The sequence below is a fragment of the Halichoerus grypus genome, chromosome 5 (genome assembly GCF_964656455.1).
Source record: "Halichoerus grypus chromosome 5, mHalGry1.hap1.1, whole genome shotgun sequence".
Classification (NCBI taxonomy): domain Eukaryota; kingdom Metazoa; phylum Chordata; class Mammalia; order Carnivora; family Phocidae; genus Halichoerus; species Halichoerus grypus.
In genome coordinates, this window is record NC_135716.1 from 49,188,768 (window position 1) to 49,216,602 (window position 27,835).

The 27,835-nt window shown below is 35.4% G+C and overlaps 1 protein-coding gene across 13 annotated transcripts in view; it reads right to left on the minus strand.

Moving 5' to 3' along the window:
- The window catches only part of RALYL (RALY RNA binding protein like), a 677,252-nt gene that overhangs the window by 202,484 nt on the left and 446,933 nt on the right, over positions 1-27,835 (minus strand). The gene's annotated exons all lie outside the window — the stretch shown is intronic.

A 27,835-nucleotide genomic window follows, 5' to 3' on the forward strand; every position in this document is an offset into this window, starting at 1 on the left:
ATGAAATTAATTTAACTTTAATATTTTTTCATATATCCAATACAGATAGTGTATGCACTCAAATTGCGCCGTGTGGATAATGTGATGGTGAGCAAAGATAGACACAATTGTTTGGATAGTTTTTATTTTAGTGGGGGGTACAGACATTAATTGATAACATAAAAATATATTCTGTAAGTTCAAAAATAGGTGCTCTGAAAGTAGATGTGTGGTCCTATGACAGCGTATGAAAAAACAGCCCTTGACAGTAAGTTGGTTCATTCTTCTCTGAAGCTCTGTGGGTGAGAGCTGTGGAAAGAGTGCTGAAAGAGTTGAGTCACAGGCGACCACGAGGTATTAGTGAGACGTAGACCAAGATGGGTGGAAAGCTTACAGGAAGATGTGGATGTATAAAGTGGATGATGGTACGTAATTGGTATTCAACAAATAATGATGATAGAAGTTATTCTTATGTTAACTTTGTTACCAATTTGTAACAATACTCCAAACAATTGTTCATTACTCAAATTAAGACAATAATAGTTAATAGAATTCTATGCCTCATTACTCCAGTCCACAGATACTTATGAAGCATATACTTGCACTAACTAGAAGGGGGCACAAGAAGATAAAATAACCATGGTCTTAATCTTGATATTTTATTTACTAATAGATATTATGTGAATCCAAAGTTTTTTAAAAAGAATGTTTAATGAAAATACCAGTTAAAATTATCTGTCCATATCAGACAGAATAAATGTATACAGTACTCTGACATTCTAAATGCTGGTTTGAGTTTTGCAGAAGTGGCAGTGAAGGGTGACAGAAAGTCGTGTAGTATGTCAATAAATATCTGACAAGGGCTAATTTCACGCAGATCACTGGACAAAACATCTTGAGCAATTTCAGTGGAAGCAAAGCAAAGCGTATCTATGCTAGTGAACATCATAGGAATGAAGCCAAGATGTACGTATGTGAGTTGGTGCCATTGGCCTCAATGGGTTAGTGACAACTGCCCAACTATACTCAAGCAGCTGAAACTAATAAAATGCTGAGTGCAAAGGCCTGACACATTCAGAGAAATAATGGTTAATAAATGACTTCAGAAAATGGTAACAGGAAAACTTTTATAACGAGGTCACCAAATCAAGGCATTTTTGGTTAATAGTCATTCCACTTGACATTAATCAACATCTGACAATGTCAATTATTATCTTTTTCTCGAAAACTCTATTCTTTGGCTTCTACGCCATTGTTGTTTCTTATTTTCCTTACAAGTATCAAATTTATATTTACAGATCAATCTATGCAAAATGACAGATTCACAATCATATTCAACTAGAGTTGCTAAAAGTGTTTTAAAGCTCAAGATCTGGAGCCAGACTGGCTTATTTATTTGGATACCAGCTCTGCCACCCAGCTGCATGAACTTGGGCAAGTTGCTTTATATATCCATACACAGTTTCTTCATCTATAGAAGTTTCCTCATCTATAACACCCTGCCAGGATTATTATAAGAATTAAATGAGTTAATATATAAACTGTGCTTAGAACAGTGACCAGCATAAGCATTAGCTGTTATTATGAAATATATCTATATAGATGTCCAAAACTCATATATAGCAAATCTAGCATGTGCAACAAAACAAAACAAAACAAAACAAAACATGCTTTTCTTGCATTGTTTCTGGCCAGATTTCAGCATGTAAAACTATAATCCACTATATCTACTTCATTTGTTACTGTATTCCTAGCAGCCAGCTCAGTGTCTGAAATATACTAGCTATTCTACAAATATTTATAAATGAATGAATGTATTAGTTTTCTGTTTTTGCTGTAACAAATTACCACAAACTTAGTGGTTTAAAATAGCACAAATTTATTTTCATAATTCAGGAAGTCAGAAGTTTAAAATCAGGCATTGTTCAGACAACATTCTTTCTGAAGAATTCAGAGGAGAATCTGTTTGTCTTTTCAACTTCCAGAGGTTGCTCATCTTCCTTGGTTTCATGGCACTGTCCACCTTAAAAAATACGTCACTCCAACCACTGGTTCCATTGACATATCTCCTTTTTCTTCCTTTCACTTGCCTGCATCTCTTATAAGGATACTTTTTTTATCATTGGCCCATTCAGAAAATCTAAGATAATACAAGCATTTTAAGATCCTTAATTTAATCATATCTGCAAAATCCCTTCTGCCATATAAAGTAACATATACATACAAGTTCTGGGGATTAAGATGTGGATATTTTAGGAAAGTCATTATTCTCTCCATCATAGTCTGCACGCTAACTCCCAAAGAGTCATGTCTATCCCACATACAAAGGTCTCAATCCATTTTAATAAAAACTCAAAGTTCAGAATCTTATCTCATCACCTCATCAGTCCACAATTCAACTGGAAAAACTGCATTATGTTTCAAAGACTGGGAATAATCCCCTGTGGCTCTTGGTTTCCCCCTCCAGGACTATAACCCTGCCCTCAGGGCCCATGGTTTCATCCTCTGGGATGGTTCTGCCCTCAGAGTCATCCACATTTTTTTCTAGAGAACAGTACATTTGTAGTAGAGGAGTTTTGTCATACTATTTCCTGTCTGCAGAATTTTGTTGAGTCCAGCAGTCTCTGTTTATTTTGTCCTTTCTCTGTCCCTTTCACTTCAAGATGGCAGTATTTCTGCTTGTATAACATCTTCAAGAACCCTGTGGTTCATTCATTAGACAAGCAGATCCTCCATAATTCTTTTGGGGAGTTCTCTATTTCTGGCTTCTGCTAAGATGGCTGAGAGGGTTCATAAGACACATGCTTATCTCTTCAAAGAAACTCTGTGTGACTGAACACACTGACCTTCTTATCCTTTCAAAGCATTAACAATAGGTTGGCCAGCCGCACTCTTCGTAACATCTCTGGAGCTTGCTTTCCTGACAGTGAATGTCCTTATTTTGGCATTTTTTGCAGTCTGGATAGACTGAGAATTCTTCACATTATCAAATCCTGGTTCCTTTTTGGTTAACAGTTATTTCCTGAATTTATCTCTTTCATCTTACATTTTACTATAATCAGCAAGGAGAAATCAGGTCATACCTTCAATGTATTGCTTGTAAATTTCCTCAGCTAAATATCCTAATTTCCTCAGCTAAATATCCACATAACTGCATTACAGTTACCACATAACAGTTCAACTGCTTTCCACAAAACTGTAGGACACAATTTAGCAAGCTTTTTACTCTTATATAACAAAGAACCCCTTTGTTCTCACCACTATCCCTCAACTTAACATTTTATTTCCCCCTTTCTACCAACAGTCTGCTTATTATGAGTTAAGTATTCTCTAAGGCAATGTAGATTTTTTCTATCATGTTCCTCACTTTCTTCTGTGTCCTTAAACATTCATTTTCTACTCAAAGTCTGTTAAAAAGCAATCTAGGTTTTTTGGGTCATATTCAGAATTCCTCCAGCCTCTAGCCATTACCCAATTCCAAAACTAGTTCCTGATTTTTAGATATCAGTTACAGCTATACTCTACTGTTAGGTACAAAAATCTTCATTAGTTACATATTACTGCTATAACATATTATCATGGTAATAGTGACTTAAAACAATGCAAATTTACACTAAGACACATTATAATTAAAATGTCAAAAGTTAAAGAAAGAATCTTGAACAGCAAGAAAAAAACAACTTGTTATGTACCAGGCAGGGACTATCAGTTGATTTCTCAGCAGAAACTGCAGGCCAGAAGGGAGTGGTATGATAAATTTAAGTACCGAAAGCAAAAAACTTACAACTAAGAATTCCCTACCTGGCACAGTTATCATGTAGAATTGAAGAAGAGATAAAAGGTTTTACAGACAAGCAAAAGCTATAAAAGAGTTCATCACTATATGAAACTGGCCTTAAAAGAAATGTTAAAGGGACTTTTTTAAGCTTTAAAGAAGGGTCACTAATTAGTAATAAGAAAACATATGAAAGTAAAAATCTCACTGGAATAATCTAGCTTTCTAATATGAAGATTAAAACACAAAAAGAGTAAAAATAACTATAAGTTAAAGGATACATAAAATAAAAAAGATGTAAACTCTGACAACAAAAACATAAAATCTCCCAACAAACAAAAGTCCAGAACTAGATAGCTTAACTGGTGAATTCTACCAAACATTCAAAAAATATTTAATACCTATCCTTCTCAAACCCCTCCAAAAATTGAGGAGAAGGCCATGCTTCTAACTTATTTTACAAGGCTAGTGTTACCCTAATACTAAAACCAGGCAAAGACAACACGCGCGCGCGCACACACACACACACACACACACACACACACACACAATTACAGGGCAATAGATGCAAAAATCCTCAGCATAATATCAGCAAACCAAATTCAATAATAATACATTAAGAGGATCAAGCACAATGATCAAGTAGGAATTATTCCAGGGATGCAAGGATGGTTGAACATCTGCAAATTAATCATCTTGAATCATCACATTAACAAAATGAAGGATAAAAACCCTATGATCATCTCAATAGATACAGAAAAAGCATTTGACAAGATTTGACATCCATTCATGATAAAAAGTCTCAGGAAAGTGCATATAGATGGAAAGTACCACAAATAATAGAGGCCATATACGACAAGCCCATAGTTAACATCATACTCAATGGTGACAAGGTGAAAGCTTTTCCTTTAAGATCAGGAACAAGACAAAGACGTCTACTCTCACCACTTTTATTAAATACAGTATTGGAAGTCCTATCCCGAGCAATTAAACAGGAAAAAGAAATAAGAAGCATCCGTATTGGAGAGAAAGAAGTAAAACCATCACTATTTCTGAATGACATGATTTTATATATATAAAACCTCAAATGCTCCACCAAAAAACCTTTAGAACTAATAAACAAAATCATAAAGTCACAAGATATAAAATCAATATGCAAAAATCTGTTGTGGTTTTATATACTAATAATGAACTATCAGAAACAAATTTTAAGCCCATTTACAATCGCATCAGAAAGAATAAAATACCTAGGAATACATTTAAACAAGGAGGTGAAAGAACTTAATGCTAAAAACTATAAGACATTGATGAAAGATATTGAAGAAGACACAAATAAGTGGAAAGATATTCTGTGTTCATGGCTTGGAAGAATTAATACTGTAAAAATGTAAAAAATTGTAAAAAATGTCCATATTGTTCAATGCAGTCCTTATCAAAATTCCAATGGCATTTTTCACAAAAACAGAACAAATGATCCTAAAATTTGTATGGAACCACGAAAGATCCCAAATAGTCAAAGTAATCTTGAGAAAGAACAAAGCTGAAAGCATCATGCTTCCTAATTTCAAACTATATTACTAAGCTATACTAATCAAAACAATATACTATTGGTATAAAACCAGACACACAGATCAGTAGAACAAGATAAAGAGCTGAGAAATAAACCCATGAATACATGGTCAATTAATTTACAACGAAGGAGGCAAGAATTTACAATGGGCAAAGGACAGTCTCTTTAATAAACGGTATTGGGATAATGGATAGCCACATGTAAAAGAATGAACGTATACTACTATATTATATCACACACAATAATTAACTCAAAATGGGTTAAATACTTGAATGTAAACCTGAAACCATAAAACTACTAGAAGAAAACAGGCAATAAGCTCCTTGACATTGACCTTAGCAATGGTTTCTTTTGGATCTGACTCCAAATGCAAGAGCAACAAAAGCAAAAATGAACAAATGAGCAATCCAAAGAAAAAAGCTTCTATATAGCAAAAGAAACCAGCAACAAAATGAAAATACTACCTATTGAATGGTAGAAGATATTTGCATACCATTTATCTGGTAAGAGATTAATATTCAAAAAATATAAAGCTCTCCTATGACTCAATAACAAAAACCCAAACAATCCAATTAAAAAAAGGACATTGGTTCTGAACAGACATTTTTCTAAAGAAGACATAGATGGCCAACGGGTAGATGACAAGGTGCTCAACATCACGAATCATCAGGGAAATATAAACCAAAACCACAATAAAATATCACCTCACACTTGTCAGAATGGCTATTACCAAAAAGACAAGAAACATCAAGTGTTAGTGAGGATGTGGAGAAAAGGGAGTCCTGGTGCACTACTGGTGGGAATGTAAATTGTTGTAGCCACTGTGGAAAACAGTATGGAGGGTCCTCAAAAAATTAAAAATAGAACTACCATAAGATCCAGCAGTTCTACTCCTGGGTATTTATCCAAAGAAAATGAAAACATTACTTTGAAAACATGTATGTACCCCTATGTTTATTGCACCATTATTTACAATAGCCAAGATATGAAAACAAGCTAAAAATGTTCACTGATGGATGAATGGGTAAAGAAAATGTGGTATACATATACAATAGAATACTCCTCAGCCATATAAAATAATGAAATCTGGCCATTTTTGACAACACAGATGAACCTTAATGAACAAACAAACAAAAAAAACAAAATCCAGAGATACAGAGAACAGACTGAGGCTTGCCAGCAGAGAGAGCTGTAGGGAAGTGGACAAAATGGGTAAAAGGGCTTAAGAGGTACAAACTTACAGTTATAAAATAAATAAATCCTGGGGGTGTAATGTACAGCACGAAGACTGTAGTCAATAATATTGTATTCTATATTTGAAAGTTGGTAAGACAGTAGATCTTGAAAGTTATCATCTTAAGAAAAAAAAGTGCAATTCTATGTGATGATGGATGGTAGATCACTAGACTTACAGTGACTTATACTTTTGCAATGTATGCAAATACCAAATCATGTTGTACACCTGAGACTAATATGTCAATTGTACTTTAACTTAAAAAATCCCTTGGGGCTCCTGGGTGGCTCAGTTGTTAAGCGTCGGCCTTCGGCTCAGGTCATGATCCCAGGGTCCTGGGATCGAGTCCCACATCAGGCTCCCTGCTCAGCAGGAAGCCTGTTTCTCCTTCTCCCACTCCCCCTGCTTGTATTCCCTCTCTCGCTGTCTCTCTCTCTCTGTCAAATAAATAAATAAAATCTTAAAAAAAATAACATACATTTATTCCCTCAGAATTGCCTAGCTTGGGGCACCTGGGTGGCTCAGTCGTTAAGCGTCTGCCTTCGGCTCAGGTCATGATCCCAGGAACGAGCCCCGCATCGGGCTCCCTGCTCAGCAGGAAGCCTGCTTCTCCCTCTCCCACTCCCCCTGCTTGTGTCTCCTCTCTTGCTGTCTCTCTCTCTCTCTGTCAAATAAACAAACAAAAATCTTTAAAAAAAATAAAAAATAAAAAATCCCTGAATAGTGGACATACAAAGATTCATTATAATAATTAACTGTAATATGTACATTTGAAATTTTTCATAATAGAAATTAGAAAAAACCCTATAAATTTATTCTCTTAATTTCTGTGAATCAAAAATCTAAAATTAAATTGTAGGCCATTTTGCATTCCATCCTGTTGCTTCAGAGTGGAATTCCATTTTCTTGGTCCTCCCAGCTTCTAGAGGATGCTGGCATTTCTTGACTTAGGGCCTCTTCCTCCATCTTCAAAGCACATTACTTCAACAGCTGGTTCCCTTGTCATAGCTCCTTTTCCTCACTTAGACCCTGTTGTAATTACTTGTAATTACATGGACCCATCCAGATAATCCAGGATAACCTCTCCCTATCTCAAGATCTTTAATTTAACTACATTTGCAGAGTCTCTTTTGCTGTAGAAGTTAATGTATTCACCGGTTCTGGGGATCAGGACATGGACATCTTAAGGAGGAAATTATTCTGTTTATCACTTTAAGTGAGTGATACCCCATACTCAGGTTTCTTTGGTCATATTCTAGGGGTCCTTCTCTTATAACTATTCCTGTTACTACTTATTTACCAATGCATCCCTCTTAGGTAGGTTGCTCCTCCCCACTCCTATTATCACCACATTTTACCATTCAAACCTCTCCACTAGTTATGCAGAGGTCTCTCAACTCCGATCTTTCCATTGGTCAATTCAATTTTCACATTGCCATCAGAATGCCCTAATGCCCTCACATTTTGGTTCCTTGCTAAGTGGCTTCCAAATGACTATGGAATAACATCTAAAATTCTTAGCATGACATTTATGATCTTCCAAACTCTGGCCTCAATTTTTCTTCTTTTATAGTCTTAGTTTCCACCACCCTCCATAATATGGACAAGGCATATAGATCTAGGTTGTTCTATAAACTTACCTGAACATTAATAGCATTTGTTTATGATGTTTATTTTTGAAAGGTCCTCCCTTCTATCTTATTTAATTCAAACAAAATATCTGTCCTGAAGCTTTCTCTAGTATTTTCATTTTGGAATTTGTTTCTCCTTCCTTTATACTCACATTATTTATAATATTAACCACAATCTACTATAACAAACTATAGTGTGATTTGTTTTAGGATTGAAATTACATATTTCTGTCTGCCTCTCCCATAAGATCAATTATGAGGATAGAGTCAGTTTCATAGGTAGCTTTATATCTCCCATAGTCCCCAACATGCTGTACTTAGTGGATGCTCAATAAAATGTTACATGAATTATGAATTATGATTTAAGAAACAATTCATCAAGAGACAAGCATGTACAAAGTTGCTTAATAGCCATTATGTTGCACAAAATAGTGCTTAATGTGGCTTAATGCCATGAAGGAAAACTAAATAAATCACCAATACCTCTTCTGTGATTCTTAGGAAAACAATTTTCTACTCCTTTTGCTAAAGAAATGGCCATATATGTAACACTTCATGTCTTGTATAGACCAGATTCTCTCCCCCACGTGTGTGTGTGTGTGTGTGTGTGTGTGTGTGTGTGTGTGCGCGCGCGCATGCGCGCCATTATAACTTTTATATTTCTCTTTTATTTTTGCATGGGAGTAAATCAACTCTTAACGAAATCTAGTGAGATAGAAGAGCCTTGCACCTATTGATCCACTAATATGGGGCAAATACAACCACATGGCATAATGAGCAAATGGGAAAAGGTAAATTACAACTGCGAAGATTCACTACAATGACATTTGATGGGTGCTTTTCTCATGCAGAAAGTATGATGATACTTATAATTACATGGAAGATCTTAACTGGACTTAAAAGTAGATCTTGTTATTTGAAAGTTTTCAAGAGTGGTGATGGAATTGAAATGACAAAATTTATTTTCAGTTAATATTCGATGTGATCATAGATAAGAGGGCCAAGATTAAACTCTAATTATAGAAGAGGATAAAAGTTGTTCATCCATTTAGCGTGAGCTTTTTTTTCCTGGTAGAGAATGCTGACTGTGTTCTTTTGTTACCAATTAGGAACCAGTTGCAGAAAACAGATTCACCTCTAGGTGCTTTACTACAGAAAGGAATTTACTACAAGGCATTAAACAGCTTACAAGAACATTGGGAAGGATGAAGAAATAGACTTTAAATTGAGCTTTCATCAAAGCTCACTCAAATCTACACTGCAGAACTGAGCACCCAGATGCACTGCTGCCGTTTCTATGCTCAGGAAGTCACTTCACGACTACAGAACCGGCTCTACAGCTGCCTGATTTAGAATCATGTCACCGCTGCCATTGCTATAAGTAATACGCCTCGAGGATCAGGGAACAATTGCTCGCTCCTAAACCACACTGTACCTGTTACAATCCAAATCAGAAAAATAAATGACTCATGCTTTGCATTTTTAGTTTCCCAGTTCCTGAGGCAGAGCAAGTAATACCAGAAAGAGGTTGGAATAGAAGTTATATCCATGTCCATCGTATTCATCATATATGGTGAGTTGGAATATAGGAAATGCTATAATACGTCCACTTAATGTCTTACTTTGCCTTGAATTGCATAAACTAGACAAAATATGAAACGTCTCTGAATAACAATAACATTTTAAAAACAAAAATGCTGTTATGTTTCTCTGTGTGTAAAATGTCTAAGAGCTTCCATTAAATTAATAAATCCAAGGGAATGGTACCAATGGATTGCACACAAGGAGCAAGTAAGTCTCTGCTCATAAAAAATTTTACAGCTACAGCTGGGAAGACAATGACTGGAAACATGACAACCAAAGCCCAGACTAATATTTCTATATGTAATACTCATAGGAGTAGAATTTATATCAAAAAATAACACACACAAATAAGTGTACAGAGGATAAATGTGGAGCTTGGTACGTTTTACAAAGTGTAATCAGCACCAAGATCCAGAAATTGCCCCCCTCTTTTCTCTTCCCAGTCACCTCTTTTTCAAGTTAACTACCATACCAACTAATAACATCATAAATTAGTTGCCTTTGAACTTTATATAAATAGAATCATGCCCTGTGTACTCTTGTATTTGGCTTCTTGTGCTCAAAATTGTTTGTGATATTTAAGCGTGTTGGTGGGGACCAGAATATTCTATTCACTTTAATTACTGAAGAGCATTTGATTGTATCAATACACTACAGTTTTTCTTGTCTATTCTAATGTTGATGGACTTTAGGGTGGTTTCTAGTTTGGAGCTACTAGAAATAACACTATGAATATATTTGTATAACTCTTTTGGTAAACATATATACTTGTTTTTAGGGGGTATTATTTATATCTAGGGATAGGAATATATCTAGGAATTCATAAGGTAATGTATCAGTTTTAATAGACTTGACCAAGACTTTCTTTTAATTATTGTAGCTATATAATATTTTCCAAAATGCTTATATCAATTTACACTCCCACCAGCAATGCATGGGAGTTCTTGATGTTCCACATCCTTGCCAGTGTTTGCCAGAACATTTATTTTAATCATTTTGGTGGGTGTGTACTGGGATATCACTATAGTTTTAATTTGCATTTCCCTAGTGATTAATGAGGTTGTTAACCATTGTGTTTTTGTTCATTTGTATATCCTCTCTTCTAAAGTGCTATTTGAAGTTTTCTTCCATTTCTCTGTTGAGTTTTCAGTGTTGTTGTTTTTTTTCCTTTAATTTGATTTGTAGGAATTCTTTACAAATTCTGGATAGGAATCCTTTGTCAGATATATACATATGGAGATAGAGATAGATAAATCAAATATCCTCTTCCATACTGTGGCTTGCTTTTCACTCCCTAAACGACATATTTGATGAACATAAGTTCTTATTTTTAATTAGGTCCAATTTTTCTATTTTTTCTTGTTGTGGTTATTAATTTCTGTTACCTTTATGAGAACTTTGTGTTCACCAAGATAATGAAAATATGCTCCTATGATTACTTCTTGAAGTTTCATTATTTTCACAAATTGATCTCCAGTTTAATTGAAATTAATTTTTGGTATGGTGTGTGGGGGGTGTCAAGATTCACATTTTTAAATGTTACACCAGACCTGCATTTCTAGAATAAAACCAATGTGATCGTTACACATTATCCTTTCTATAGATCGCTGCATTCAATTTGCTAATATTTTGCTCTTGTTTAGATTTTTGGATTTATGCACATGAAAAAACTTGGACTATATTTTCCCACTCCACTGATTTTAGCATTGCTTCTTTTGCATGTGTTTTTTTTTTTTTTTTTTCCTGTATGGAATCTACCCTCCCTGATCTTCCTCCAAGAGACATAGAGCCACTCTCTTGTGGTTTTCATAGCACCTGGAGCATCCCTCTGTTAAAGACCTCATCATTTGCACATTAGACTATAAGGGGAAAAAGAATGCCAGTATTTGTAGTTTAGGAGGTGCACTATGAATCTTTCTTAAATTAAATGGGGCTGTGCTTAATTCCTTAGGGGTATAATCAGATAATTTGGAGGTCTTACTTTTCATTTTTGAATCTTATTGTGCCCCTTCTTAATTTACCCTCCCTTCAACTACTTAATGGTGAAAATAAACTGTTCTTATTAAAATGCACAATTTAATTTTCCTCCAGCAAAAAGATTTAGAAAGCCAAAACATGATCTATAGTTTCACCTAACCAGAGATGGCTAGAATGTCCCAGATTTGATCTCAAGAGAGACGTGTAGAAAAAGATAACCCTCCCTGTAATCCAGAAAGCCATACTTCATGTATGACAGAAACCAAAGTCCCTTTGGCTCTCTTTCTGTAGCAGTTCATCACAAGCGCATTTATCATTCTAAATCTCTTATAAAGTTATCCTGACAAACAATACAAAATGTTTGCATTGCAATAAAACTGAAGAAAGTAATTTTAACTTTTAGGTTTAATAAATACCAGCAATGTGGAAATTCTCCAAACAGTGCTTTAACCTGCCTGTAAAAATGTTATAACTGTAAAATGCTTACAGATGCTAGATACTGTTTTCCTTTTAACCTCAAAAATCACTTTTATAAGGATAAGGATTTTGGTTATCACACCATTCAAAAGCAGTTATGTCATTTTTTCCCCCTGTGGATTCCCACATTTCTCTGACTTAGCTTCATGATAAATTTATAAGAAATACATGAAATAATGGATGCTATCTCCAAAAACTGGGTTTTCATAATCCAGCTCTTTGGATTTCACCATCTACTTTCTTTCTCTTCGTTTTTCTAGATTTGTTTTAATTATTTAATATTTAGCTGTAGAACTTAGACTGATTCCATCTTCCCTATTATTTAAATGTGATAATGACAGATAATATTTTTAAAATACAATTGTTCTTTTACATTAGCAATTTATAAATTACTTTATTTGCATCTTATCATTGGACATATATTTGGCTTTCTTTGTACCTTGTTAGTTTGTCCCCTAACCTTCTTATTAAGATAACAGGATTCCAAGGTTTCTTCCAAATAAAAAATTCTACATTGATGAACATGATATATTATTTATTTAGGAAGTTTTATCTAGAATTGTTTTACATTACAAATGTTCTTTTTTAAAGTTTGAAAAAAAGATAAAAACTATGAAGACTAGAGAAGTAGCTCACTTAAAATCGATGGCACTTGGAAGGAAGAGCTGAATAAATGAAAGAGAGGTCTTATTTATCCATTTTAATATTTTTCTTTGATTTATCCCAATAAAGAGTAGTAGAATTAACTTATATGGACTTATGATCTTTCTCATATTGTTCCCATCATAAAGTATCAAAATGTGCAAAGTGAGTAAAGTGAATTGAGCAAAAGGATGGTGGGAGAATGGAAACAGAAAATAAGAATCAAAAGACCTACATAACGGTTCTTCGAGAATAAGAGTCGCTACAACTATCTTAGATTTTTCAGTGAAATAAGTGCCCTCAAGATGTCGTGGGAGAGCTAATAAATACCCAGACACTACAATGTTACAGCATTTTTGTAGAGGATAAAAGAAATATTTAGAAGACGTCAGTAGAACATTTTATAGAACCCTGAAGGAGACAATGTACTACACATCCTTTGAATAGGTTCAATAATTTTGTTGACTAAGCAACATATATTTCATTATTACAATACTCTATCTCAAGTGACTGCTCCACCTAATAAAGATACTTACCAATATAAAACAGAAAGTTATGGAAAAACTTAGATTGCAGTGTCCTCAAAGGATTAGACTCTAGAATAAATTTGATCATCCATGTGGAAAAACAAGGCCTGTGTCTATCGGGAGATCAATTAACACAATCATTTGAGTGAATTAAATAATACTGTTGTTTTTCATTGAAGTATTTTTTTTTTCCCATTTAGCGTGCTTCCATCAGGAGTATTCTCAGTACATATTCACAATATTCAGTACAGGAGGGAGCACTGGAAATTATAAGATATGAATTGAAATGAAATAGAATCATAGACCCAAAGATTGTATTATGCATATGGTAGGTATAAAGTGATTTTAATTGATCTAATGGATCTATGTAATATAAGAACACATATTTTATTAACTTGTAATTAACTAAGTTAAATTAAACCCCTAGAAGCTATTTCTTTGGCTGAATTAAAAATTCTAACTAACATTAATTTTAGCCTTTAAGTTTGTAATATTCAGAATATATAGAAAATCAAGACATGATTATATCTGCAGAATTCATACAGTTACCATTTTAGTCATTTCAAGCATGTGAATGATGCTTGCTTATTTTTGGACCTGGAAGGACTATTCCTATATTCAGTTGTTAGGAAGGGAGGCATGAAATGTGTACAATGTTGTCATGTTTCCTGGTGAGTTACACAAAAATAAAAGCACGTGTACAATGTAGATTTTAGATATCAAATGAAGGCAAGTCATTTTTCTTTTCCCAAAATTTTATGAAATAAACAATCAAGTGCTAGAGAAGGGGATCCAGTTAGGTCAATTACTATGAGGAAAATAATATTTTTTTAAAAACCCACTAGAACAAATTAATATAGGAAAATCACACACTGGGCAGTTTGTGAAACATGACATTCTCTTTCACACCTAGTCTGCTCTATGTATGCTGTTCTTTTTGTCTAGTTCCCTTCCCTCTTTCCTGCTAGCACACACTTTTTTATGTCTCAAGACTCAGGTCACATGGCACCACCTCGGTGATGCTTTTCCCCACTGTTGTAGGCACAATTATATTCAGTTCTGCTGTAATGACTATTTTGAAAATGTAAATACCAAAACAGTTGATATGAAGGAACAATTTGAGATTGCTTATGTGCAATTTCCCCCATGAGAAACATGAGGTGAATGCAAAAGACAGTGCCAGCTAAACCTGAACTGAGTAGGAATACATGAAATGCACCCATATGCACACCTCAAACATGCTACCTCAGTTCACCGGGTCAGGAGCCACATCCATCTGCATCTGCTACAACCTGCCCTCGGATTTCAGCTCACTGTCCTTCCTTTACCCCCAGTAACACAACTACAACTCTTCCAATGTCAAAGCAAACTTCAAATTTTAAGGTAAAAATACCCTATGTATTCTGTTACTTATGTATTTCTTAACTATTAGTATATTTTAAAAAATGCTACCATTTTTATTAGGTTCTTAGCATTTCAAAAAATATGTCACTATTGAAATTTTTGAGTGCTGCACTCCAAACCTTGATTTTCTCACTGGCTCAGTAGTTTTCTATTGCACAGTTTTCCACAGTGCGTTGATTTTTGGAAAAGGAAACGTGTCATAGCAGACGCTTCCTCTTCTGTGATTCAGTGGTACTCAGTGTATTAGGTTGCATTTATTTGTATACTTCCTTATTTTCTCCCCTGTAATATGTAAATGTGCTGAAGTGGGAAGGAATCAGGTACTTGAAAGAAGCTGTTGAATATCATTATGGCTGGAAAGTTCTGAGTAGGGCAACTCAGTGAGGGTGAGGGGCAGCAGTGTAGAACAGGTAGGAGTTGGGTAAGTGCAGGGCAGAGACTGGGCAGTAGCCTCACCTGGTGGTCTGGAGTTGATGGATGATAATGGAGATGGGAAAAAAATGGATTGCTCTTTCTCCTTCAGCTCCAGTTAATCACCAAAATCCATCTGATTTCACTCCATAACTGCTCTTGTATTCCTTTTGTCCATGTATCTTATCAGTTCTAGCTCAAAGCCTCATTATCCCACCTCTTGATTACTGTAACAGCTTTTTTCTCTTCTGCTATGGACTGAATGTTTGTGTTCCCCCCCATCAAATTCATATGTTGAAGCCTTAACTCCCAATGTGATGTTATTTGGAGATGGGGTCTTTGGGATGTAATTGAGGTTAGATGAGGTCATGAGGGTGGGGGCTTCATAATGGGAATGGTGCCCTATAAGAAAAGACACCAGAGAGCTTGCTCTCTCTCTGCTCAAGCACAAAGAAGAGGTCGTGCAAGCATACAGTGATATGGTGGCCATCCAAAAGCCAAGGAGAGAGACCTCAGAATGACATCTACCTTACCATCACCTTGAGCTTGGACTTCTAGCCTCCAGACATGTGCAAAAATAAATTTCTGCTATTTACGCCACCCAGTCTATGGTAATTTGTTTTGGCAGCCTTAGCTAATACGATCTCATAAATACAAACTCTACCCTGACATGTATATAAGATATGTACATAAGCAATGCAGAACTTTTGAAACTCTTGACTGGCTTCCCAAACCTCTGGGATAAAATTTAAATATCTTAACATGTCATACCAGTTCTGTCATGATTTTAACTCTACATACCTCCCAGCCTTAACTCTTGCCAGGACCAACCTCCCCGTTGCCAAATTATCTGTAGTTCCTTACACACATATCATATACTGTTTTGCCATCAATACTCTGTTCACACAACTTCTCTGTTTACAGTGCCACTTCTCTTCATCTGTACATGTGAATCCTCTAGTTATCCTTTAACAGGAGCTCAATCCTCAACTTCTCCAGAAAGCTTTGCCTCAAGCGAGTCTATGTTTCCATAATTCTCGCTGCATAGCCTCATCATTGCCTTGGATATATCTTTTTAAATATTTGATTATAAGTTCCTTGAGGGCCGTGATCGATCACTTTCCTTTTCCTAATTCCTTCTATACTACCAGATACATAGTGGGTACTCAATAAATATTTATTGAATAAATGCAAATGTTCCCAGCATAGTGACTCTGCCCAAGTTTCATATCTTCAATAAATGACAGTTGTTGCCATTATTTCTGGACGCACGAATGGCTAGTTTAGCATTCCTCAGGAAATGTGAAAATAACAAAAGAGACTCAAGAAAGAGCTCCATGTTGAAAGAGATTCAAGTACTTTTTCTCACCTTTTGTAACCTCCTTTTGAATTCTTTATCACACACCTGCTATTGGTTGTATTAAAAAATGCTACACATTGTGTAGGACAGAGAAGGTCTTGTGTATAGAAGGAAATCCATAAAGCTGACAATAAGCCATAAGAATCAGAAAGTGCCCATTCTCATAGAGAAAACATTAAAAAAAGTGAGAAAAGCAAGGTGGTCTTGTATAGCTTACAATATAGGTGGAATTTGAAATTTGGAAATAATGATTTTGTTTTTTCAGTTGGCTGAAAATTTGAGAGAAAAGTGATATCAGTTGACTTCACTCTGAAGAACACATTCTGAAAAATCTATAGTTCTAGCAACCCAAAGAAGTTCAACCTCCCATAAATGGAGAACTGGAAAGTGTTTTTATCTTCCACTTGTGCTGTACGTGTTTATTTCTTGAAAAATGCTATCTGAAGTGTGTAAAAGGAAAGTGGTTCAGGCTAATAATGTAGACTAGAAGTACATGCATTGAAGGTACATTCAAAATGTCATAAAAAAGGCATCTCATGTGGGGGCCACTGCTCTAAGTTTCCCTTAAAACTCTTTTAACTGAGAAAGTAGATGAAGTAATTGCATTTTGTATTTTATTTCATTGCATAAAATATCAATAAATGCTGCTGGTTTTAAGCATTTTCCATTCAGAAGCAATCTTGATTAATAATATAATTAGATCTTTTGTTGTGATCATTAAGAAACCGGCAATTTATTTACTCTTGATACTACAAGATAATACTTCTTAGTAAGTAATCTCTCCTTATTTTCACATACCATACTTTCTTTTACTTCAAGGAGTACCTTGACCAGGTTTAACTTTTTCTATCATCTCCAATCTACATTAGTACTGTCTGAAAAGAACTGAACCATGCTATTCATAATGCATTTTACTAATGTCACAATTTTAACTCTTTATTAGCCTATTTGATAAGGCTAACCAAGAACAAATTTTATCCAGGACACTGACAGGTGGAGAAAAACAAATTCTGCCTTTATGGCTGAACTCAAATGTTTCCTCCTTGATGAAATCTTTCTGCTTCTTCATTTCCTTAATTCCACATTTCTTCCTCCAAAATGCAAAAGTGCATGACACTTATCCATGTATATGTAATCAAGCCTAAGCACCTGACAACATTTTGAAAGAATTACAACTTCTGCATTCATTTTGTGTTCCCCCATAACTCCAAGCACAGAAGTTCCTTAATAATCATTTGATTGAGGCTTAACTATGGCATAACTAGCTATTATTTAGCTTAGAAGAATCTATAACACTGTTTTAGGATCTGGTGGGGACCTTAAATTGTCATCTGCTATTAAGCATAACACATCGAGACCATGGAGACAGATTCAGATATCTCATGGAGTCAGTCTGCTCACGTGACTAAATGTTATTTGGGACATGGGATTTGGGATATGGTTTTGACTGCAACATGTTCATAAAAAAACCCATAGGCAAAAAAGCATTGTGCCTACAATCAGGCTTTGCACATTTCCTGTAATCCACAGACTAAGACTTATTTCTGCCACGTGGACATCTATAAAAATCTCACAAGCAATTTGGAGGAAGGAATGAACTACACTCTAATATCACAGTATAAGCAACCCCACATTCAATATCCATATTTCTAGATCAGTGATTCATCGACTTTGGCATTTCTGGTTCAGAAAAACTTCAAAAGGGAAAATACTCTTAAGTAAGGACATTAAAATATAATATCTCCTATCACCATTGTTTCATAAAGAAAAAACTATCCAATGTCTATGAACTATAATGAAAATGCATGGGTAGCATAACATCTGTGGAAAGTGGTAAGCTAGAAAAGACAGACTTTTCCTAAGTGTCCATAACCATGAAATATTAAGGGATTTAACAGTGAAGACAAAGTTAGCCTTTCAAAGGAAAAGAAATGTTTGAATCTGGTATTCTTTGTATTTGAGGTATGAATATCATCAAATATTTGTTCCCTAAGTCAAATATCAACTTCCAGAATTTCTTTATTTATGAGTACCCAGTATATGCTAAAAAGAAAGAAAAAGGTTAGGATAAAAGACGAATTGTCCTGTCCACCAGGATTATTCAGTCTCAATGAGACAATGATAATAAAAACGACCTTTTTAGTACTTATAAAATCCTGTGTAATCATCCCAACTGTGCAATTTGGCCTGTGGAAGAAGTACAAAGGGCCCAGAGAGAAATACAAGAGAAGGGAACATTTAGACTGACGTTGAAGAATATAGTAAGAATAGAGATAGCGGTGGGCAGGGAACAGGAAATTCAGGTCTAAATCTAGTCTTCTACTGAAACCTGTGTAATCCAGTAGTGCCCACCTTTCTGTGGACCTCAGTGTAATCACCTCCAAATGAGAAACCTGATTTGTCAAACCTTAGTCTAAATCCTCTCCCAAATCTATAAATTCTTTGTTTGTTTGTTTGTTTCTTTGGGAGAGAGAGACAGAGATGGCAAGAGAGAGAACAAGCAGGGAGGAGAGGAAGGAGCAGGCTCCTGCTGAGCAGGGTGCCCCACATGGGGCTCGATCCCAGGACCCCAGGATCATGACCTGAGCCAAAGGCAGACACTTAACCGACTAAGCCACCCAGAGAGCCCCCCGCAATTCTATATATTTTGTAACTCTTTTTTGATACCATAGTCAATTTTGTATAAAGGAAGGTCTTGGCAACTTTCTCCAACAGATATAGATAAATGCATTTCTAGAAACCAGAACTTCTTGGTGAGATTACATTATTAAAATTATCACTTTTTTTGGAGTCGTCTCTTTAAAAAAGATAAGAACCCTGATGTTTCCTTCCTGAAGCTTCTTCTAAAGGGAGAGTCCAATCAGAATTGTTAACTGCTTTACAAGCATTGTGTACAAAATGAGTTGAATGCCAGGCAGAAAGAGTTATGAATAATTTCTTAAATGGGGAAAGCATAAGAACCACACAAAAGATCTTTGAAGTCCTTTAAGTGTCTTTTCAGGGGAGAGAAGATAGAACTGATCTTGAGCACAGTATCCATAACCAGGATCCCAACAGCAGTGGGAAATCAATGCAAAAGTTGGAAGAAGATGGGTCTTTCCTTTTTTCGGTAGGAAATAGTTAAAGAACATGCTTAAAGGGAGAAAATTAAACCCTGCTGTGGAGGAACAGGCTCTCAAGAATTTTGATATCAAATAAGCAAGAGTCAGCACCAACCGCCTAGGGGTGTTTTGAGACTAAATTAAGGAAGATGAATATAAAAAGAATGAAAGGACGAAGAATCAGTTTAAATGCACACTTTTAGTTTGCCAACTGCTCTATTTACAGAGATGCATAAAGAACTAAAATATTTAAAGTTAGTGTTTGATGGAAAATAAATGAAGTTATGCTTATTTAATAATTACATAATCTTAAAAAGAATTTGTCATTTACTAGTCTGTGGTATGTAGACAGGGCAAAAATTAGACACACCTACTCTAGTAGTGATGGAAGCATGCCATTTACTTGAGGCCTGGACTGCAAAAGGTAAACTGTCTTCTTATATTGAAAGGTAATTATAAATCCTTAACATTTACTTTAGACAGAGTTGATCATAAACGTGGTCAGAAGCATATGAGTGTTCCAAAATGGTAATGCCCAAATGGCCCTGCCCAAGCAGAGACTAATTATGACCCAATGTAATGTCAGCACTTAACCAAAGGGGGCAAATACTATGTTACCTTCGGTTTAAAATACAGAGTCCAAGAGTGAGGAATAGACCCTGTGAGATGGGACAGAGCAGGGATGGTGTGACAAAACCAACACTAGACTGGAGTTCTGGCTTCTATTCCCAGCTTTCTATCACCTGCTAGCTGCGATTTACCATCATATTGTAACAGCTCCAAGGGCAGGACCAAGTTTTATATTTCTTGCATGTAGCATAGTACCATTAACATTACAGTGATCTTAGAGTCGAAAGAGTAATTGATGTGTGTGCTTGCACTATAAAGTGCCTGGTGGAAGTTTGAATATTATGCTGAGAAGACTGATCCTGGGCAGAAAGAATATGAATGAATGAATGTGATGATTCATTTTTATAAATGAATAAATGAGATGTTGAACAAATCACTTAACCTCAATCAGTCCTCCTTCAAAATAACTCATTTATTAGTGAATCTCTCTGATTCTCGATCGTTTACTTCTTGACTTCTTTATGGTGTTTGATTTTGTAAGTTCTTTAATATCATTCTCTGTCTTACTGGGTCCTTCCTGAGCCCTAACCCTGGTTTTGTCTCACTCCATTATAAACCAAGTTGTAATATCAATCATCATAAGTAAAATTACTTTGTCATCTTTAAACCCTCCCTCACATTCATCTACCATGATGACTGCTTTATCTAAACAGTGTCTCAGCAATCTGCTTCTCAACTTCCCACTGTAATTACCCAAGTTTAGAGAATAACTTTGAAGGTGGCCTCAGTGCCTTAACAATCTGACCCAAAGGGTCTTTTCAGCTTAGTATTTGAACTTCTGCCCTGTATAAACTTGGCACTTTGTACTGCCGCCACACGGATCAAATACCCTTTCAACTTTGAAATCACTGGGTCTTTATCCTGCCGCTCTGTTTTAAATGATAGCCTACGTCCCCTTCTCCAATACCTTCCCCCTATGCGCACCCCAGGGTTTTATTCCTTTCAAGACCTTTACTCAAAAACTTCTTACTCCATGAACACGTCTTTCTTTCAGGCAGAATTTATTAGTTTTTCCTCTGGGCTTCCACAGTAGCGTCTGGCACTACTGAAATGACCTGAAGAGACAATGTGAAATAAAGTCTTAATCATGTTTGAGTCCTCTGTACCTAACGCACTGACTACTCAATAAACATTTTCTGATCATCATATACCTTGACAGACACAGACTTCCATGGTAAGCAGTGGTAGTAATTTATAAAACAATTGTCTGCTAGTAACATGCCTTTTCTTCATCCAAGGAGGTAAGCCATGGGAGAAATGTGACACAGAGCCTACAAATATTTGCCTAAAAGTTAAAAACAGTAATGGGAAAGCTTAGGAAAGAATTTATGTCTCAAGGGCACTATTTCCTCACGGAGCACCACACACTCCACAGCCTCTGTGGAAATACCCACTGTTCCCAATTCATTCTCAAAAAATACCACCGTCTCCTATGGTGTATATGAATATAGGTGCAGGGCTTCAGAAGGCATCCCTATGCACCACTGACCACTAAGGCACTTGGAAGGACCAGCTGATTTGGGGTGGGATCAGCAAAGGTACAAGATAGGCCAGTTACATTCTATCATACCAGAAACAAAGAAGCCATCAGAGATGACTTAAGTCATCTAAAGCTGGAGACAATCTGAAGTGGTTCTCACTGATTAAAGTTGGAATGGTTTGAGGAAAAAAAAAAAAAGAATAGCTGTAATAGATTAAAAACATTAAATATTTAAAAACATGAGTTCATAATGATAGTAGGAAAAATACTTCATCAGTCACCTTTAAATGATATTAAAGAACCAGCTCATTATTCTGAAAACTTATCAGTAATCAAGCATTCATCTTGGTTTTCCTATACTGCACTGCAGCATAACTAGAGTTGATCAGAGGAAGTTTCTTTTCACAGAAATATTATAGTAAATAAATTAAGAAGGAATAACAGAAAATCAACATTTTGGAGTCCTTTTTTATTTATTTATTTATTTATTTATTTATTTATTTATTTATTTGACAGAGAGAGACATAGCGAGAGAGGGAACACAAGCAGGGGGAGTGGGAGAGGGAGAAGCAGGCTTCCCGCGGAGCAGAGAGCCCGATGCGGGGCTCGATCCCAGGACCCTGGGATCATGACCCGAGCCGAAGGCAGTCGCTTAACCAACTGAGCCACCCAGGTGCCCCAACCAACTGAGCCACCCAGGCGCCCCAACATTTTGGAGTCCTTGATGAAATACTAGATTCAGGCAATGATCATAAATGGTCATAAAATCCAAAAAGAGGGATAAATAGCTTTAGTGTCTTGATGGACGTATTCCAATACTATAAAGTATTCCTGTCAAAACTTGAACCTCAAACTGATCAAGTCTCTAGATTTAATTAGCAGTTTATAGGAAATACAAAGGCAGTGGAAAAATTATTTTTTAAAATTAGAAGATTAAAAAGTTCCCTAAGTCATTCACTCATTTTTCTTCCACAAATGAATTAAATTAAAAAAAGAAGAGAGGGAGACATTATCTCTCTGTTTGAATAAACCTACTCCACTTCCTCCCTTTACCTAACTTAAACTTATCTTCACAACTCAGAACTTCACAACTCAGCCCTTAGTATTAGGGTTTATAATCAGATTATTTACCTGTCTCTCCCAATAGATAGAGCAGAGACAGTGACTTGTTAATTTTGTATTATTAGCAACTACCAGAATGTCCAGTACATGGCACATAATAGATGCTCAGTAAATGTCTGTAGAATAAATAAATGAATGAAATCCAAGCACCATTGACTTGCCATTTCTCTCAGCTTTATAACTCCTTTTTTCATCTTACCTGATCTAGGAGTAGGGTGCTAGAGGTAGCAATGGAAGGCAAGATGGGAAAGAAGTTTTTCATCTGATCTCAGATAAAGGTTTGCAAAGTTAACCTTTTATCAATATTTTCAATACTCGCTACACATTAGTATGGTGGGGGGGAAATTTAAAAATACAGTCGATCACATCTTCAGAGATTCTGATTCATTTGATTTTGGATGGGACTCAGGTATAAGATTTTTTTTTTTAAGCTCTTGAGGAGATACAAGTGTGGAACCAGCAAGAAGAACTGCTTTGTATCTATTTTTCATGCCTTTCCATCCCACCCTGTCTCTCAAACTCTAACCTCTCTTTGAGTAGAGAGTTCACTGCTATAGCCTCAGATACTAGTCCAGAGCTTAACTATATCTCTGTGTGCATGTGTGTGTGTGTGTCTGTGACCACATGCATACTCATTTCATATATATGTTTTGTTCATGTGAATTAATATGAAAGCCCTTTTTCAAGAGAGCATCTTCACTCTGGTGCTTCTCAGATGTAAGTAATACAGGCCATGAGGCCAACAGAGAGAAAAATGGGTATTTCACAGCAGTGCAAAATGTGTTATGGTATGCTAAAGCTAATTCCTAATGTAAGAATAGAATCCCCCAGGGTTAGCAGAATCAAAGTTCTGTTATCTTTGCTTTACCAAGAAAACACATGCAGTTCCAAAGTCTGTCAATGCATGTGTCATTAAGGTGGTTGCTGGTTCTCAGTGTGCTAAGCCCAAACACATCTACATTCCAAAAAATACTCGATTAAGCAAAAACTGGTCCAGTACTGCTTTCCATTTCTTGTTACCAGATGGTTCTTTTCAGCATGATCTCTCATTTGATGATATAAGAGAGCTGAAAAATAGCTTAAATGAGATGGCTTAATCAAGACCTGAGCTCTTCTTTATTTTTTACTATGGAAAGTTTCAAAAAAATGCAGAAGTCAAGAGATTAGTGTAATGAATAGCACACACGCATCATCCAGCTTAAATAATTATCAGCTCAAAACAACTTTGTTTTTTATCTACTGTCCCACCCCAGATTATTTTGAACCAAATCCAGATGTTACATTATGTTTCCCATAAGTACTTCAGCATGCATAGCTAAAGAATAAGATTTTTTTCTTTAAACAAAACCACAATACTATCAGAACATCTACAAATAGTGGCAATAATTTCTTAATGCCATCAAAATCCAGTTAGTAGTCAATATTTCTTTGTCTCGCAAATATTTTTCTTTATACACTGTTCAAATACAGATCTAAATAAGATCCATAAACTAATCACAGAGTTAAATGTGTATTAATGTGATTGTAGCATAGAGTGCAAGCAGTTTCCAGAAGCAAGGTCAGAAATGAAAGCACATTCCTATTATGAAAGGCATGATAAACCAAGTGAAGGAGTTTGCACTTTATCCTGAGAGCAATGAGAAACCACTAACATATTTTAAGAATTGAGAGACATGAGTATATTTAAAAGGAGAAGTAACTGAGTGAAGTTAAGGGGGCTAGAAAAGAGGTCACATATTGAATCATGGTTTTCATAGCTCACACATTTCTGGATGGACTCTTGTGGGAACTGAAATTGGAGGTCTTGTAAGATCTTGAGGAAACCAACTTTTAAATTTGGATAACTGTAACTAGTGTGGGTCCGCAAGAAGAGAATAAAATAAAAACCTGAACATGACTAAATAGAGCTACTCCAAGTCAAAAAAAAGAGAAAAAAAAAAAAAAAAGTTTTGCAGAATTCTTTCTATGCTGGCCAGACCAGCTTATCGGGGAACAAAAGGAGCAAAATCAAGAAATATATGAGCATACAATTAGGTGAAGTTCTCAGTTGTTTCTCAAAAAAATGTGTGTAATGAAAGAAAAATATATATAAAAAAACACTCTATTGCTATAAATGAAATCCATGCCTACAACAAGAAAGCTCAGAAAGTCTAGAAATTAATCCTGGACACATTCAAACAAAAAAATGGAAAAATTGTTACAAAACTAAAAATCATGTTTGATTTGAAGACCAAATCATTAAACCAGACAGGACTACATATACTGTATAATTCACAATATTACCATCCAAAATTTGCACAGCAAAAATGGAACAGAAACACTGGCAGAATGAAATAGATTTATCCAAAAGTGGGGGACTTTAATTCATATTTCTTGACCTATGGCTCATCAAGCAGACCAAAAATGGTAGGAATTTATATGCTATATATATAAAATAAAATTCATACAGTAAGGCATTTTAGGTGCATATGAATATATTAATCACTACACTTTGAACATAAAATATGCACTTTCTGGGGAACCTGGGTGGTTCAGTTGGTTAAGTGTCTGCCTTCGGCTCAGGTCCTGGGATCCAGCCCCTGTTAGGCTCTCTGCTCAGCGGGAGGTCTGCTTCTCCCTCTGCCCCTCCCCTCCTCATCCCCTTGCTCCTGCTCTCTCCCCCCGCCTCTTGCTCACTCTCTCTCTCAAACAAATAAATAAATAAAATCTTAAAAAAAATATGCACCTTCTTTCCAAATTTTCTGGGACATATATTCAAAATCTGTTCTATAGTAAGCTTCAACTATAACTTCAGTGAATTCCATAATTTATAAATAATATATACCTGGTTCTCTGATGACAATATCAAATAAAAAATGAAAAACTAAAATCCCCTTCAAAAAATATCTTCAAATAAAAACCTGGAATCTAAGGAAAAGAAAAAAACAAAATTATAGAATTTCTAAAATAGAATGAGTAAAAAACACTAAAAAGCAGAATCTATAATATAGGTCAAAGTTGTCACTACAAGAAAATTCATAGTTTTAAATACTACACATCTAAATAAGAAAATATAAATTAAATGAGTTAATTAGTAAACTAAAAGACACTAAAACTAAAATCAAATGAGTCTAATGAAACAGATAAGAAAAACTAATGAAGGTAGAAATTAATGTCATTTAGAAGGTATGAATACTGTAAAACTAATACATAAATCCAGCATGTGGTTCTTTGAAAGAAATTATAAACAGATAAGCTACTTTAATAAACTAATTATGAAACAAAAGGAGAAATCACAGTTAGAAATATCAATGGAAAAAATAATCAAAGAGAGAATTAAAATAATTCATCATGTTCTACTCTATGTACATAAATTTGAAAATTTAGAACAGGTATCTTTTCCTCAGAAGGAACATTTAGGGGTGCCTGGGTGGCTCAGTCGGTTAAGTGTCTGACTTTGGCTCACATCATGATCCTGGGATGGAGCCCAAGTTGGGCTCCCCACTCAGCAGGGATCTGCTTGTCCCTCTCCCTCTGCCCCTCCCCCCCACTCTCTCTCTCTCTCCCCCTCTGTGTCTCTCTCAAATAAATAAATAAAATCTTTAAAAAAATGAATACTTAAAAAAAAAAAAGGAACATTTAACCCAGAAAGGCCAATTGTAGTAAGGGAATTGAGAAAGTTATAAAATGACAGGCTTATATGATTTCAAATGTACAACCAACCAGATTTCCATGGAACAGATTTTCTACTATTATTTAAACAGATCCAGAGCTTATGGAGATTAGAGAAAACTTTAAAACTCCAAACCTCATTGAAACTAACACCCGATAAAGATAAAAGAAAAACCCAAATAAAAATTATGGGCCAATCACATTTATGATGATTGATGCAAAAATTCCATACTAAACCCCGAAATGAGTATTTGACTAAATTGCCCCATTTTATTTATTCTTGGATAGACAAAGTTAATTATTGAATTCTTGGATAAACAAACTCCACGTTGTAAAGATACTGATTCTCCTTTATAAATCTAACATAATACTGCATTTATAAATCTGACATAATACTCCCTCCCTCCCACCCAAAAGCAAGCAAACAAACAATAAAACTCTAAATATGACTTTGGGAGACTTCAGAGGTGATTCACAGATCAAGAGGAAAGATAAACTTGTAAGAACAGATATGATTTTGGGTGAGTGGGCAAAGGGGGCAGAAATAAAAGGAATATTGAATGGGAAAAGTCCTATCAGATGTGAAAACATATAAACACATTATAAAGCTATGATATATAAACTAGTTGGTATGAGTGTTTATAAGGATATGTGTAAGTGAAAAGCTAGATATACTTCAGAAATTACTTCAATATAATCCAACTAGTATTGTGAAAGTAACATTTTGTATCCGTTAGAAAGAGATGTTTTATTGAAATAAATCATGTTGGGACAACTAAATTGACAGGAAAAAAAAAAACCTTATTTCTAACTCTAAAATGGCTTCAAGTGGGTCACAGTTTTAATGATAAAAATATAAATATAATCACAATTGTTATAGAAGGAACATATTCTATTTTCTTTACAATCTTAGATTAAGAAAGGGAGTCCCAACAAGACACAGAGAGACAAAAAAACTGAAAGACTGATTAGTTTGATTGCATATTTTTTTTTTTTTTAAAGATTTTATTTATTTATTTGAGAGAGAGAGAATGAGAGAGAGCGAGTACATGAGAAGGGGGAGGGTCAGAGGGAGAAGCAGACTCCCTGCCGAGCAGGGAGCCCGATGCGGGACTCGATCCAGGGACTCCAGGATCATGACCTGAGCCGAAGGCAGTCGCTTAACCAACTGAGCCACCCAGGCGCCCAGTTTGATTGCATATTAATACTACGTAGACTACACAGTTTTTTTCTACATGACTTTTAAAGTTATAAATAAAAATGGTCACAATGCAAATAAA